At 51.6% G+C, this 16,662-nt stretch overlaps 1 pseudogene across 1 annotated transcript in view; it reads left to right on the top strand.

Annotated features, from left to right (window-relative positions):
* Nucleotides 1-15,862, top strand: part of LOC116557760 — a 36,599-nt pseudogene extending 20,737 nt beyond the window's left edge. Inside the window, exon 8 of the transcript XR_004271688.1 lies at nt 15,528-15,862. The product of XR_004271688.1 is annotated as an uncharacterized LOC116557760 (transcript). The remainder of the gene's footprint in view (nt 1-15,527) is intronic.
* The last annotated feature ends 800 nt before the right edge of the window (nt 15,863-16,662 follow it).

The following is a 16,662-nucleotide window of genomic DNA, read 5'->3' as shown; positions in this document are numbered from 1 at the left end:
GTCGGACCCCAAAAGAAATTCTTCTTTTTCACTCTTCTAAATGAATGGTCCTTTCATGATTGAGTCTCCCTTTGGCTCTTGTGCTGCAGGGCAGACTAGGATGGAAGTGCCCTGTGAGCTGGGGGCCCTTCAAAGGGCCAAGGAGAAAACGCAGGCCGGGGGAGCAGCCTTCCAAATGGGCTTCGAGCTCCAATGACCTTCACTCACCCCCTCGAAATGTCTGGAAAACATAATGGGCAGATTTTCTGTCTTCAAAGTTTCCGGCTAAACCTCTTCAAGTTCTTATTGTTTGGGACTGAGACACTCAGCCATGGTAATGGGTAGTTTCTTTTGTATTTGCCTTGAAAGGCCAAAATATTTTTATATTGCGACAGACAAAGCCACCTATTTAAAAATGAACTCCGTGTCCGTCGTTTCCCACCAGGAGACTCTGTACCATGTGTGTGTCTCTATGTATTCCGGGGTCTTGAAGCAGGTTTCTCATGGGGATGGTCATTCACCACGGCGCAGAGGGGCAGAGTGGGAGGCGCTTGCTCTGCCCGGGGGGGCTGGGGAACGTGGGCCCTCATCTCAGATCTGCCACCAGCATGTCTAGGACGTGAGCCCCAGAAGGGTCTGGGAGTAAACCTACCATTCACTGGGTCTCTGCCTGCATCAGCCATTCGTGTGTGTTCTGGACTGCGCGCTGTGTGTACCTTGGCGGTGACTCAGAAGAAGCAGGAATGCTAAAGATACTGTGAATGTCGTTGTTGAGAGGTTGTTTCACTGGTGTCTATTGTATCATGTGATAAATGAGGGGATGAATGCATGAATGAAGCAAGAGAGAATGAATAAACAAGTAAATAGGTAAAGAAAGTAAGCAAGCCAGGAGGCAGAGTGCGTGTACACCATCTACTTTGATGCCTAGGCAATCAGTGCATAAATAGAAAAGACCTGCTGAATCACTAAGTGATAGGGAAACACACAAAGTGATACCAGGTCATTAAGGACTAAGGAATATGTGTAATTCAAATATATGCCTCTGACATTTGACAATTAAAAAGAACCTAAATAAGGCTGGGCTTCGTGGCTCACGCCAGCCTTATTTAGGTTCTTTTTAATTGTCAAATTAAAAAGAATTTTAAAAAAATTTAGGTGATCCCAGCACTTTGGGAGGCTGAGGCAGGTGGATCACCATAGGTCAGGAGTTTGAGACTAACCTGACCAACATGGAAAAACCCCGTCTCTCCTAGAAATACCAAAATTAGCCGAGTGTGGTTACAGATGCCTATAATCTCAGCTACTCGGGAGGCTGAGGCAAGAGAATCACTTGGACCTGGGAGGCGGAGGTTGCAGTGAGCCAAGATCGTGCCACTGCACTCCAGCCTGGGCAATAGAGCAAAACTCTGTCTCAAAAATAAATAAATAAATACATACTTAAATAAAAGAAAGAACGGATGTGTGGGAAGTGGAATGCAGAATCAATTTTGAGGCCCGTCAAGATGAAAAGATGCAAGTTAGGGGAGGAGTGATCAAAAGGGAGAAGGGAAAGGTTTAAAAAAAAACCCAAAACAACAAATAAAAGATAGAAAAGTAAAAAATAACGTAGAGGATGAGTAACTATATAAGGAGAACCACGTCAGGCTATTGTAAGGCATGCATTAGGGCTCAGACAAATAACATATGCTCCTGGCATAGAAAAATGAAGAAACCACAGAGAAAGAGTCCAAAGAATACCAAAGACAGAAAGGGGACCCAGTGGGCCACAGGCAAGGGTGTCTTTCTACCAAAAGTTACCTAAGTCTGGGCACCTGAAGTCTGCACATAAATAAGTAAATGACAAAGGGAAGAAGGGCCAAAACGTGTGTACTGCATGTGTGGATGAATGCATGGACAAGGAGTGTGGGGCTGCAGGGCCAGGTGACAGGGCGGCATGGGGGGCTTTGAGTCATCCAGTCCTGGACACTGAGGTCTGTTAGAGGAAATAAAAAATAAAATAAAATCTTGATAAATAAAGAAATAAGGAAAAAATGTAACAAATGTTAAGTACAGAAATATTATTTAATTTTTTATGAAATATTAATTTATTGATAAAGATGTAAAAGAAGGCAATGGGACAGGTGGTGGCAAAAGGCCATCACACATTAAGGGCTATGGCTGGTCCACTTCCAGAAAACCAGTCTAGCCATTAAATAATAAACATCTAGAACAAGTCAGTGAGTATCTAAACAGAAAAGGACGAGGTGAATGAGAAGATGTGGCCCTGTGGGTCCTCCTGATGGGGGTGTTGGGGTCCCCTCTGGGCACCCCAGCTGCATGAGAGTGAAGGACAGGAGGTATGGAAAGCTATGATAGAAAGGAAGTGTAAAAAGAAATAATAACCAAACAGATGCATGGGTAGACCCACAAGGGGAGTTAGGCTAGGACTTGTCGTAAGTATTAGGCATTTATTCCTCCGTTAGTGGAATCACAGCACCTGAGGAATAAATGCCTAATAAAAAGAGGGAGCAGGAAGGAAGGATGCTATGAGCGAAGGAAGGAAGAAACACATGAGACGCGGAGCCGCACGGGCCGAGGATGGGTGCTTGCAGGATGTATGATGCACACAGCCCTGCCTGGCACTGAGCTCCGAAGACAGAGAGCAAGCGAGGACGCGTGCGAGAGAGAGAGACAAAAGCAATAACAAATGGGAAGAAATGTATAAAAAGGAAGAAAGTAATATATTAAGAAATAAATAGATGCATGCAGTTACGAGACAGAGCCATGCTAGGAACAGGAATGAGAAGCTGTGTGAGTCAAGCAGGCTGCTTAATTCCTGTCGGTGCTGCCGACATGGCCAACCACCTACCCAACTAAGGGACGGCTCAGAGTGTAAACATGGAAGGAAGGGCTTCCGTGGGGCCACGGGGGAGGCTCCGTTAGCTGCAGATTGTGGAGTATCCAGTTAGGTGCACCTGCTGTCTAGAAGTGTAAAAAGGAGTGTTGACACAGAAAGACTGAATGGATGCATGGTGAATGCATGAATGAATGAATGACAGAAAGGATTTGCGTTGAGCAGTGAGGAGGGTGTTGTAGAGAGGGGGTGAGGGTCATTGATCCTGGTGCAGAGCTCCAAAAGAATGACAGAAAGAAAGAGCGAGTGGTGGAAAGAAACAATAGCATGGGAAAAATAAAAATGGGAAAAAGGAAGTGAAAAAGATAATAAGTAGATCTAACAAGGGGATGAAAGGGGGTGGGTGCAGCACAAGCCATTCACATTAACTCAGATCTGTGGCTGTGAAGTTTGTTTTAAAAATTACAAGTGAAAGACTGAATGAGTCAATGCAGCCGGGCGCGGTGGCTCACACCTGTCCTCACAGCACTTTAAGAGGCCGAGGCAGGTGAATCACCCGAGGTTAGGAGTTTGAGACTAGCCTCACCAACATGGTGAAACCCCATTTCTATTAAAAATACAAAATTAGCTGGGCGTGCTGGCTCAGGCCTGTAATCCCAGCTACTCGGGAGGCTGAGGAAGGAGAATCATTTGAATCGGGAGGCGGAGGTTGCGGTGAGCTGAGACTGCGCCATTGTACTCCAGCCTGGGTGACAAGAGCGAAACTCTGTCTCAGAAAAAGAGACAGAATTAATACATGCGTTCCATAGGAATGCAAGAAAGCAGTGAGGAATGGAAAAATTGAAAGAACAAGAGAGGGATAGATGTAAGAAAAGAAAGTGAAATAGACCTATGTAAGAAAAGGTACTTCCTGGGTAGGTACTGAAATAGAATGAGTCAATTTTGGCCGGGCACGGTGGCTCAAGCCTGTAATCCCAGCACTTTGGGAGGCCGAGGCGGGTGGATCACGAGGTCAAGAGATCGAGACCATCCTGGTCAACATGGTGAAACTCGGTCTCTACCAAAAATACAAAAAATTAGCTGGGCATGGTGGTGTGTGCCTGTAATGCCAGATACTCAGGAGGCTGAGGCAGGAGAATTGCCTGAACCCAGGAGGCGGAGGTTGCGGTGAGCCGAGATCGTGCCATTGCACTCCAGCCTGGGTAACATGAGTGAAACTCCGTCTCAAAAAAAAAAAAAAAAAAAAAAAAAAAAAGAATGAGTCAATTTTATCCTTTAAATATACTAAATAGTAAACATTAAGGTTCATCAATAAAAACACAAATACGTGAATAGAGGAGTGTCTGGCTGAATGAATGAGAATGGATGATTTTCACTATCCTTTGCACTCAAGGCCCAAAAGATTGAAAAGAGAAAGTGAGAGGGGAGAGAATATGGAAACGTGTAGATGTTTATAAGCAATACAAAGGCATTGGATGAATAAATAAAGACATAAATGTGCGAGAGAGGGCAGTGCAAGGACAAAAAGAGGAGAGAAGGCCGCAAGAATTACGAGCAATTCAAAACTGGGTTCCTGAGCTAGTTAAATAAATCCTGCACCAAATCCCCATGGAGAAGAATCGGTGAACAAAAGACAACTCCACATGGACCGCTGTGCAGAGGCTCTGGGAGCCACAGATTATGGTTAATCCAGTTCTGTGCACCTGAGGTCCATAAATAAAAGAATTAATATTGAAATGAAAGAATGACAGAAAGAATGAATGGACACATGAACGACTGAATTAGAAATGGAAATGGCTGGCACAGCCAGGCAGGAGCTGCCCAGGGGAGTTTCATCTCACTCCGGGCACCTGAGGTCCAGAAGCATGAAAAGAGGCAGGAAGAGAAGTGTCAGGGCATCAGAGACAGAGATAAGGAAAGGCAAAAATGAAACTGAATGAAAGCCAAAGGAAAAATAAAGAAAAACCAATAAAAAAGAGAACGAATCCGTGGGTGTATCTGTAAGAGCAGGATCGGTTGGGATTAGTCACAAGGCTGTCAGTAATCCGGAAGATGGATGAGATAATCCAGGCCCAGGTTCCCAGGGGGAGGGAAAATGGAGAAAATATAAAAAGACGTGAAAAAGGAAAAAGGAAAGGTAATAAACAACCAAAGTGATAAATGGATCGTTAAGGGAGGTGGTCTGAACAGGGACGATAATTAGTTTACATACGTACTCCTTAAACAGATAAATACATTACGCCTTTCAAAGAATAAATGAAAAATAGAGAGACATACCTGGCCCCAAAACAAGGCTGTATCTTCTGCCACTGTAATAAAATAGATGCAGTCGAAGTTCATAAATAAAAGAATAAATACTTACACGTAAAAGGTGACTAAACATGGGGAAGAAAGATTGCCAATAAATACATGGGCCAAACACGCCTGTGCTGAGAGTGAATGACGCTTGGTGGAGGAGCAGCAGTGCTTCAGGGACCCGGGCGGAGGTGATGACCAGGAGCCCCGATTCCTCGGGTTCTGTGCACCTGATTTTATAAGAACCAGAGAATGTAAGGAAGAGTGAGAGAAAGAAAGAAAGATGCAACTTGGGAGGAGATGAAAAATAAATGAATAAAGAATAAAATAATGTAACAATCAGTAAATAGGGCGTGAGAATGGAGGCCTTCGAGCCAAGAGTTACCGTGAATTTCAAGCTATGCTCCTGAAGTCCCTAAACAAAGGACTCAGATCTAAACGAGTGAATGAATGAATGACCGGAAGAAAGGGTGGTAGGAAGGTAGGAAGAAAGGAAGCAGGGGAAAAGCGAAGGGAGGAAGGAGCCTTCTTTCCAGTTCTGTGTTCTAGACAGTGGCAGGAAGTGGTCCCCAGGGAGAGTGGCTGTTGTCACATGCACTTGTCCTGGCAGGGAGGAGCTGGCTCAGGAAGACCCAGGTCTTTGAGTGCTGTTGCTCTATCTTGGCTGTGTGGGCCATTTCACTGCATCTGTTTCTTGCTCAGTTTCCCCATCTGTAAACTTGGAGTGGCTCCGGCTGCCTACTTGGTTTGATCTTACGTGTCCCTGTTGATGGTGCCCATCTATGGCCTGGACAGGCGGGAAGGGCTTGGACCCTGGGCCGTGCAGAAAGTTGCATGAACAAGTGGTGTGAAGCCTGGTGGGTAGCTTGGCCCCTCCCTGGGTGTGGGTCACCTGTGCGGGAGGCTTTGCCAGCCAGGGGACAGCAGAAGGTCAGGGAGCCATAGGACCTGGGTGGAGCTTGGGCCCCGCCCACTGTGTACCACCCTGGGTATGGCGCCTACTCATGTCCAGGGGCTGGTGCAGGGAAAGGCCAGAAGGTGGCCAGGGGCACCTGAGAAGGGGGACCCAGGAGTCCTGGGCAAGCCACCAGAAACCTTGTTCTTGCAACCATCTGCAGTGTGCCCGGGCTACCCTCTGGCCTGGTCCTCCATGGGGCAGGGCACCCATCCTTTTCAACTTAGGGTTCCCTGGGCAGCAGGTGCACCTCAGCCCCCTTCCCGGGTTGCAGAACTCCCTTGACGTGCCATCCCCATAGCCTGGTTCAAGGCCTCTCTGTTCTCAGCCATTTCGCGGTGTGCTCTGTAACCTGGCAGCATTGCGTTTCACTGTGTTAAGGTTGTCTCTTTTCTGACTCGCCCTCCGGGGGGCTGCGGGGCAGACCTGGAGGGTTGTCCGTACTGACGGTCCTCCCCCAGGGCCTTCCCGGTTCTGTTGAGTCTCCTTTCTCTGTAGTGGAGGAAATGTATGTAGTTGTGTGTTGCGTGCCTGTGTTTGTCTGTAAAAACAAGGACCAAAGTCTCCTTTAATTTCTCTAAAACACCTGGATTCTTAACAAGTGCCCGGAGCAGGAGGAGCACAGCTTGGATGGACCCAGGACTAGTGGTAGGGAGCACGTGGGAGGCAAGGGAGCGGGGTGGCCATGCGGTCTGGGGCAGGGGGCGTCATGCTCAGTGACTCTGTAGACCCTGGGTGGGATGGCAGTGGCAGGCGCAGGCGTGGGTGGGGCTGTTGGTCTAGTGCGAGGCTTGAGGCCTGAGCTGACGGCGGCAAAGTGGGGGGCGCGGGAATCAGAGCTATGGGGTTATAGACAGGATGTGAGGCAGGGAGGGAAGCAGGAAGAAGGAGGTGGATCCCACGCTTCTAGCTCCGACCGAGCGGATGGCAACAGCATTTAGAAGGCGGAGGACATGGAACTCACGTGTCAGGAGCCACCTTCCGAGCCTCCAGTACCATGTGTCAGGACCACATGAGCTGGGCCTCGTGGGCCTGACATGGTGCTGGGGCCTCAGGGGTCTGCTCTTCTCCTCTTTCAGAATCTGGGGCTCCAGGCTCTGCCTTGGCTGGACTGAGGTCTGGGGGTGCACTTATCCCTTGGGACACCTGCTGAAGCTTCTCCCCAACAAACCAAGTGTCACTGTTGGATGAGGGTGGGGCGGGAGGGGCCCAGGGCAGAAGACCGGGAGGGTGTTTCAAAAGAACACGTACGCTGTTAAGAAAAGCCAGCGGAGGCTCAGCAAGATGAAAATGTGCAGAAGGCGGGGAAGGGAGGGCCCACCGCAGGCACCAAGAGGAAACTGGAAGGAACAGGTGACTTTGGGTGCTGGGAGAGCCTTCTACCAACATCTAGGGGCTGTCCCAGCGGGTCACCGTGGGTCGAACCGAGCCAGTGGGATAAGCTCTGGGGAGACCCACTTGGGCCCTGGAGGGTAGGTGGGTTTGGGTTTGGTGAATTCTCTGTGTCCGTTTGGAAATGCAGAGGTCTTGAGAGGGGACCAGAGTTCTTAGGGTCCTTGACCCATAAGAGTTTTGCATCTGGAATTCAAAGGCTCTTTAGTTCTGGGATTCTGAGATTCGGGATAGGGTTCCTAACGGCACAAGCCAGGGGTAAAATGTCCTTCACGTGCTCCCCACCCTGTCCTTTCTATACCCGACCCACAAGGTCTGAGTAGGTCCAAGTGCTCCTGTCTGATCAGGGCCCGTCTTTATGTGTTTGTTCAACTTTTAAAAATGAGAACAAATTCTGTCTCTTGACTTTGTCGTTTGCATGCACTCCACACACAAATCCTTTCCTGGTGACACCAGGAGCTACAGTTCTCCTTGGCCTCCTGCTGTGACTCCCAGCTCCTTCCTTGGGAAGCTTGGCCTCAGGGCCCCTAGGACAGACCCCTGTGTCCCGTTGTGTTCCTAATGTAAATGGCGTGGATGGCACTTGACCTAGAGCAGTGGGAAACACATCCACCCCTCAGCATCCTGACATGTCACCCATCTTTTTTTTTTGCCTCTTTTACATTCTTACAGGTGTACTTTTTTTTTTAAAAAAATTGGTGTCTATTTTTTAATGAGCATCCCTTCTTTAAAAAAACCTAATTGCCATTATGCACCACACACGCTTTCTTTTTCTTTTTTTTTTTTTTTTTGCGTCCTGCGTCTTCTATGTGATATTCTCTCATCAGTGTTTTTCCTTGTTCCATCATCTTTGTAACCTCACTGGCTGTGTTGTGTCTTGTTGAGTGGCTACAGTGTCATTCACGGAACTATTCTGTTATTCTATGTATAAACATCTTTTAAAAATATTATAAATAGTGCCACAACTAACTGCTTAGAACACCCTTTTTTCATTCTTAAGAATTATGTTCTTCCACCCAGAAATGATCATTGCTTCATTACAGATCAGTTTCCCCTGCTAGACTGTGAGCCCCTAGCAGGGACAAGGAGCTTATGGAATCAGCCTTTGTATCCGTGATGTCCAACGTGTTGCAGATTCTAAATAAACGATGGATGCGTGGAGGGAAAAATGGAGGAAGGCGTGAGTGAGTGAGTGTTTGGCTGATAGATAAGAGGGCGGAAGGCTGGTGAATACGTGGATTGGTGAATGAATGAACGAATTTCCTTTGGTTAAGTTTCTTGAAAGACAGGCTATGGATCTTTGTATGGATATTAATTTCAGAAGGCTTACAGCATTTTCCAATGTTCAGCAATGTATGACCATTTAATTAAGATATGGCTAGTTTGTCTCTGTTATAAACTACTTTTGCATGATTTTAACTTGCATTGCTTTAATTACTAATGACGGGCGAACACTTTCACTTATGTTTATGAACAAATTGTATCTTATCTTCTGTGAACTGTTTGTCCAAGTCCCTTGGGTCATGGCTTTCTGAAGAGACTGGTCCTGGGTGTCCTTGGGGTATAGGGAGCCCTTACTTCACTGGAGGTGTTCAAGGAACCAGCCAGGCAGCCCTCGGGGAAGGTAGTTTTAAGGAGATTCCAATGGTGCGGGGTTCGCCTAGGGGGCCTTTCAGGTCTGTTTGATTTTAGGATTTGCTTATCCCTGGGAAGTGGGTGACGGGGACAAGGACATCTTCCATTGGCAGGTGGAGACACCACAGGCTGAACCTCTGGTATGCTTGTGCATTCCAGTCTTGCCCTTCCTAACACCCCTGTGGGACAGGAATAGCTCTTTGAACCTTCCAGGTCCAGACAGCCACCTCCTAGCACCCTGTACCATCAGTTGGTGACCCTTCCACCAGCCCAGTCACTCATTCCTATTAAACCCCTAGGAAGCCAGACCCCGGGGCCTCCATTTTCCCATCTCTTCGAAAACTGGGTTCCCAGCATGCTGTGATGTATCAACAAATGTCCTCAGCCCTGGCCTGCATGTGTGGCCTCCATGGTGGTCTTTGGGGTTTAATTGATGAATGGAACATTTTGTATCAGGACTGATGGGAAGAATCCCCTTTCATTTTTCTTCAGCTGGGGCAATTACATTCCAAGGAGCAGAATAAAGGGTGTGTTCTGCCCAAAGTTATCAGGGCTTGAAGGTCAGTCACAGCCCTTTGGGGAGGGCACGTCACCCAAAGAGAACTCGCCCTTCTCTCCAGAGCATCCTCCACTCTCAGCAGAGCCGCGTCGGCCCACAAATCACTCTACTACAGCACTGAGCACTGTTTGCCTTTGTCTGAACCCCCTCACCCACATGTTTAGCTTGGTATCCAAGCTTGGGAGGCCGGCGATGACTCTCAGCATGAATCGCTCCATCTGTCCATCCATGCATTCAGCCTTCGTATCTTGATCCGGTGCTTTGGCCTTTTCTTCTCCTGAAAGCAAACCCTTTTGTCTTGGGTGGGCTGTGTAGCGCCATGGGCTGTGGTTATGAAGCAAACACCCTTTCTTGTAGCTGCCTCCTCCGGGGTCACTGCTGAGCACGTCCTGGCTGGATTTCATCTGCCACTGTCACCCATGGCTTCTTCCCCATGATGATTCCCATGTGTCACACACCATGACCGTGACCCGGGATTGGGGTCCCGGGGTGGTCCGGGGCCAAGCCCTCCCATCCATGAGTGGAGAGGTCCTCCCCCGGCCTCACCCTGCCTTAGTCACGGTCCTTGCTATGAGCTTTGCGTTCAGCCTTTCAGCTTCCTCCACTGGACGGCAGCGATTGTAACTCATTCATTCATTCCTTCACTCCTTCATTCACTTACAGCTAACAAGCATTTTTAAAAAATTAGCCAGTGCTATACTAGAGCTGGCTCACAAGGACCCACTGCCACGCTGTCTCTTAGAAGAAAGCAATAAACATCGGCTGGGCGTGGTGGCTCATGCCTGTAATCCCAGCACTTTGGGAGGCTGAGGCAGGTGGATCACGAGGTCAGGAGTTCAAGACTGGCCTGGCCAAGATGGTGAAACCCCATCTCTACTAAAACTACAAAACAATTAGCCAGACATGGTGGCAGGTGCCTGTAATCCCAGCTACTCAGGAGGCTGAGGCAGGACAATCGTTTGAAACCGGGCGGCAGAGATTGCAGTGAGCTGAGATGGCATCACTGCACTCCAGCCTGGGCAACAGAGTTAGATTTCATCTCAAAAAAAAAAAAAAAAAAGAAATAAAACAATGAGCATGTTGGTAAGGGCCTATGCTTGTGTCAGTGACAAGCAGAGGTCCCGGAATCAGCTCAGACTTGTAGACTCGAGCTCTGTTGCAGGTTGGATTGCCCCTCTGACTTTGTTCCCTGTACAACTGGAATCAGCCAGCTGTGTTCCCCGGGTGCCCAGAAATCACAGCCCACATCCTCGAGAAGCCAAAATGAGAGCTGGGGGTTGAGATGAGTGGTTGCTTCTGGCCGTGAGCAGGCTTTCAAGTCATTAGGGCACTCTGGCCTTTCCTGGAGGTGGTCTTGGAGCCATTCCTGCCCCTTTCAAGAGTAGTTAATGCCCAGCTCTATTTACAGAAAATTGGGGGAGATGATTGCTCATGTGGGTGAGAAGAATCACCTCCCATGTGGGGGTCTGCATAGAACACTCCATTGGCAGACCTGGGTGTCCAAGGCATGTGGCATTTTACAGACTCTGGGTGCCACCCCGAGCTGTCCTGAGGGTCCCAGGCGAGGTGAGAACTCCCAGAGCACCTGCTGCCTGGGTGGGGGTTGAGGCATAGTCTTGGGGGTTCGACCTGGAGTTCTGAATGTTATTCATTGCCTTGGAGAGGAAGGACAGGAGGCAAAGCCAAGACCCTGGGGCTGGACAAACTTGTGTGGTTGAAACTTACTGTGAGAGCTGGGGTTGAGTCTGCCTTCTGGGGAGGGCTGCGGCACCTACCTCGCAGGGCTGTTGTGAGGAGCCATGTAACTGTGATTTTGAACTGTGATTCTGGAAGGGCGGTGTGCGTGTCCCTGGGGGTGTGCCAGGGGAGTGAGGATCAAAGGCCAGGGAGACGGCCTCACTCAGATAGCTGAGTGGGAAAGCGCTTATCTCTAAGCATGGAGGGGTATGTGGTGGGACAGGAGGAATTGTGGCTGGAACTTTTGGGCTAGGGGTTTGGAAGACTCTTTGGGCAATGCCCCTGGACCCCCTGGGGGGACGCATTCACGCTTGCCTGAGAGGCTGGACGTGCCTGGCTGTGCGTTTTGAATGCTGTGTGCTTCCTGCCTTTGCCTGGCCTGTGGGCAGCGCCTACATGTGTCCGTCTTCAAAAGGCCCCTCTGGGTGGTGTCCTTTCCCCCAAAATATTAGGCGCCAGCCATCAAAGACACTGCATTGTTCCCTCCTAACTGACACCATTTGGGCTCAGATGGCAGCAGGCTGGGTGCCCAACACAGAGCCTGGCGAGTGGTAGGTTGGTGCCTTCCTTCTCTGTTGAGTGGACGGATAGCTAATGAAATTGTAACCAGTGACAAGCCTTGATGTTTGTGACCTTTACTAAGCGTTGATTATTTTGCTTTTCATTAACCTGTTAACCATTGCCATGTTGTACTTTATGGACGTATGTATGCTATGTCTGAAAAGCAGGGGCCTTGCTTCGCCGTCATGCGATGGAGCTTTAGTTCTGATGAGAAGCTGTGCTGTGTGTTAGGAAGAGCCTGGCAGACCCGGGGCCGCCTAACTAACCCTTTGCCTCTCTGACCCTTGATCTCCTTTTCCCTAAGCCATGGGTCACCAGAAAGCCTACCTCACAGGGCTGTTGTGAGGGCCGAGGGTGGGTGTGCTGTCACAGTGCTGTACAGATGCTAGCTTTCCCTGGGAATGGGCATATGTGGGGGTTTGTCTTAGAAGCGTGAGTGATGGCTTTGCTAGTCCCAAGTGGATAAAAAGTCAGCCCTGACCTTCTGCTGGGATTGCGCTTCCCACAGCCAATGGCATGTGCAAGCCACTGGTGGCGCAGCCTGCAGGTGCTTAGCCCTGTGGGTCCAGGGTAAATATTTGTTTCATTGAAGAGTGATAGCTTTTCCCTTCCTCAGGGGCCACCCCGCCCCCGTTCCACTGTGGGCTGCTGCTTCCCCCCAGCAGGTTGTAGCTGGCAGGGCCGTGGTGCTCTGGGGTTTGCTGTACCTGTACAGTCTGTCTGCTTGGAGGGGCTTCTGCAAACATTCCTGTATGCCCCTGGTTTGTTAGGGAGGAGGAGTGGGGTGACCTAGAGAGAAAGCAGAGGGGCTTCTGGGTGGCGTGCTTGGGGTACTCACCCTCCTTCACCCTGTGCTCCGCATTTCCTCACCGCCTTTTTCTTGCCCTGGTAGAAGGTGCAGAGGTGGGTTTTGCCACCTTTTGTCGGCCTGGCACCAAGCTCGGGGGTCTTGGACACTTTCCATTCTCTAACTGGAGTGCGGGCCGATTTCCTAGACAAGCCTGCTGAGAATCGGGACAGCTGGTGTCGGAGCCAGGACTGCCCAGCCTTGCACAAACAGCCTGTGCTTTTTTGAGTCCACCAAATAAGACCCCCTGCCTGGTCCGGCTCACCCCTGCCAGGTCCAGCTCACCTCTGCTAGCCCCTAGCAGGTGCAGCCTGGTGCAGCTCCGCCCCCGCCAGGTACCCAGGAGTGCAGGGAGGAGGAAGGAGACTGTGCCCTCCAGGGGACTCAGCCGCGTCAGAGAAGGTGCCGCTGCACTGGCGGGGTCTCCAGACACCCCAGCCACAGGCCGCCTCAGATCCGGGGTCTCTTCACCAGACCTCTGTGTTCCTTTCCAGCTCTCGTCTCTGGCATTTAGGGGAGTAGTGTTCAGCTCTCATGTCCCCACATGCCAGCTGGTGGGGGCTTGAGCTGGGTGCTCCTTCTGCTCCCCACCCCGGCCCCCACCCCATGCCAGCCTCCCTTGCCCCACCCCTTTGTCTCCAGCTTCACAGCCTCAGCGGGCAGGCCCTTGGCCCCTTGCTGCCTCGGGTCTCATCCACCGCCTCATCCACAGTGAGCGTAGCCTGAGCTCACCGTGAGGTCTGGCCACCACACCTTGGCCCCTATCGTGCCTGCCCCCAGGAGCACCCACACGGGTCCCCTGACTCTCCCCTCCCCTGGGCTCTGCTGAGGGGCCCTTGCAGCGTGGCGCCTGGTGTCTGCCCCATGCCCATCCCCTGTTCTTGTGAACTTGGAAACAGCAGGGTCCCCTCCTCAGTGCTCTCACGGGTCTTCACAGCAGGGAGCCCCTCCCAGGAGATTCTGAGTCTGTGTTTAGATGTCTGCTCCTCGGTGGGCCTTGGGGTCCCCTCAGGCTGGGCCTGTGTGTGACCTAGGGCTGGGGGGCTCTATCGGGTGCCTAGCATCCCCTGGAGGTGAGCGGAGCTGGCCCTGGTCTCTTGGGGGTGTGTGGGGACACAGGCTCAGGGAGGTCCCCACAAAGCTGCCCTTGAGCCCCGCTCTGAGCCCCATACGCACCCTGCACCCTGCCTCCTGCACCAGTAGGTGCCTAATAGATGCTCGCCCCCTGCGGAGGGGAAGGTTTAAATGGCTGTGAAGAACTGAATGGGCCGTTTGCCTAATATACGCGCATTTGTTTAAGAGAGAATGGTGTGTTTCTTGGCAGACCCTTCTGAGAAAGCTCTGAACTGGGGAAGGTCTCTGCCTGCTCTGGGGCCTCACTGCCCTCCCTGCCAGTTGGGGGCCAGGCAGTCACGGGTGGGTTTCCCCCAGTGGAAACGCCATATTTTGGAAACATTTATATCTAGGATAAAACTTCATCTGGACCAAAGTGTCTCTGTTGCTGCTGTGGTGCCTGTGATTTTGAGAAATTACAATACATTTGGCAATTTCTAAGGAGAGGGATGTCCCTGAGCCCTCAGAAGCCCCTGCCTTGGGAGGAGGCTGTTTCCCCTGAGAAGTCCTTGTTCCCACCATTGGTGACAATTAGCAATGACCTGTGAGGCACCTGTCGGGTTTGCGATGCAGCCTTAGACATCCAGAAAACCGGGGGTGGAGGGGTGGGGGCGTCAGACCCCAGACCTGGATTCCTTTTATCTGTCTCACCCCCAAAGAATGGTGCATGGGTACCAGGCAGGGTACTTGAACCGCCCTGAGCCTCGATTTTCCCACCTGTTAGAAACGGGGTAATTCATGACAGCGTCTGCTTGGGGGGTGACTGTGAGCCCTGAGAATCCTCGCTGCACACCATAGGCCGACTCGTGAGACTCCAGGTCTGGGTTCAAGGCCCCCCCAACCCCTCTGATTATGTGGCCTGGGAAAATTTGCTGTTTGTAACCTGGAAACCATCGCACCTGCCTGCTCTGGCTATTGTGGGGTTTGGTGAGATTGTTTGTGTGAAATAAATGCTTTGTGACCTGGCACACAGGTGCTCTCACTTCGGCTCTCCCGGTGGGCCCAGTTGGAGACCCGGGCCACTGGGTGCTGGCTGCAGAGATCCTGTGCCCCCTGGAACTGTCTGCGCTGGCCCCAGGGACTTGTGGGCAGAGTGGAGGGCAAGGGGGGAAGCACCAGCCTGCTCTGGGGAGACAGTGGCAGAGGGAGGGGTTTGCTTTTAAATACAGAGACTCAGCAGGTTTGGATGGGAGAGGTTCAGAAGGGAAAGTTTAAAGCTCTCTGGAGGAGGAAGAGGCTGAGTTTTAAGAAAAACAGCAAAGCTGGAGAGGCTGGGCGGAAGAGCTGGGGATAGCGTTTGGAAAGGCCAGGAGTCCTGGGTTCTAAAAAAACCCGGAGGTTGCAGCTGTGGGAGGGCGTCAGGACTAGAGTAATGCTTCCAGAAGTTTCTGCAGGTGGGCAGAGTCCAAGGTAGGGTAGAGGACACCAGAAGTTGAGGGGCCAGTAGGTAGATGGGCAGAGCTGGTGGCTGGGTGCTCCCCTCGCCCCCCATGCTGCTGGAAGCTCCTGAGCACGGACTCGCCCTCCTCTCCCTCCTCCTGGGGCCTGCCTGTCTGTGAACTCTTGTCGGCCAGCGAGGCCGGGGGCAGGTGGCCTTCATCTGCAACTGTGTCTCTCTCAGCCTCCACAGCCACGGGGACGCCCTGCACCTATTCCCACGGGACAGGCTGGACCCAGAGACTCTGGACCCGGGGCACCCCCTTGAGTAGAGACCCGCCCTCTGACTGATGGACGCCGCTGACCTGGGGTCAGAGCTGCGGGCTGGACCCCTGCCCACCCCGCAGGAACCCAGAGGCCTAGGGGAGCTGCCGAGCCTTCGGTGTCTGCATGCGGGGAGTGGTGGGCTGGTTCACCTACCTCACAGGGCTGTTGTGAGGGCACTGTGATTCGGCAAAGCACAGGGCTTGGCACACCCCACTGTGCTCTCAATAAATGTGTTTCCTGTCTTAACAAACAGTGACGGATGTGCTACTAATATAAGGAGAGTGAGTGTTGGGTGTTCTGTCTCGCGGGCAGTGTGATGGGTGGGAGGGCGGGGAGCCGGCTGGAACCCATGCGGCTGCCAGCACCCTGCCCTGCCCACTGGGCTCTCAAGGGGAGGGTGCCTCTTAGAGGTCCGGAGGTTGACATGTGCTTGGATGAACTAACAGCTGTCTGGTCCCTTCCTTCTGTGGATCGTGGGATGCCAGGCTTCTTTCCAGAAGGGACGGTACAGGAGGAGGTGGGACAAGTCTGGCTTCGGTGACGGAGAGGGGTTCTGAGCTGAGCTAACTGCCTTGGTTCCTGGAGCCCCAGAGAGGAAGCTCCCATGGGGCTTCGAGTCTTCCTCCTCCTCCTCTTCCCACATTCCCCAGGGCCGGGCTGAGTGGTCATCATGCTTGAACTGATGGCGAGTGATGGCCAGGATGGCCCAGTCAGGCTGGGGCCAAAGTCATTCCTCAAAATGGCTCCTGAGCAGGGCTGCAAAGGTGGAGCCTCAGACCCGTCCCTGCCTGTGGCAGGAGTGCTGGCCAAGCTGGAAGGTGAGCCTTGCACCCCCAGAGCAGCTGGGCCGAGCAGGGGCACAGGGGCAAGGGGCCAAAGGGGGCATTAGGCCCAAGTCAAGATGGATCCTGAGTCCGCACACCTGGCTTCACTAGAGCAGATGATAAGAACATACTCCCTGTGAGGAAGGAGAGACTGACTGCTTTTGCTGCTACAGCCACCACGGCCACCACAGCTACCACAGCCACCACGGCCACCACAGCTACCACAGC

The sequence above is a fragment of the Sapajus apella genome, unplaced genomic scaffold (assembly GCF_009761245.1).
Source record: "Sapajus apella isolate SASKATOON/1434 unplaced genomic scaffold, GSC_monkey_1.0 scaffold20, whole genome shotgun sequence".
Taxonomy (NCBI): domain Eukaryota; kingdom Metazoa; phylum Chordata; class Mammalia; order Primates; family Cebidae; genus Sapajus; species Sapajus apella.
The sequence above is the reverse complement of the archived record's forward strand: the minus strand, read 5'-3'. Positions and strand labels throughout refer to the sequence as shown.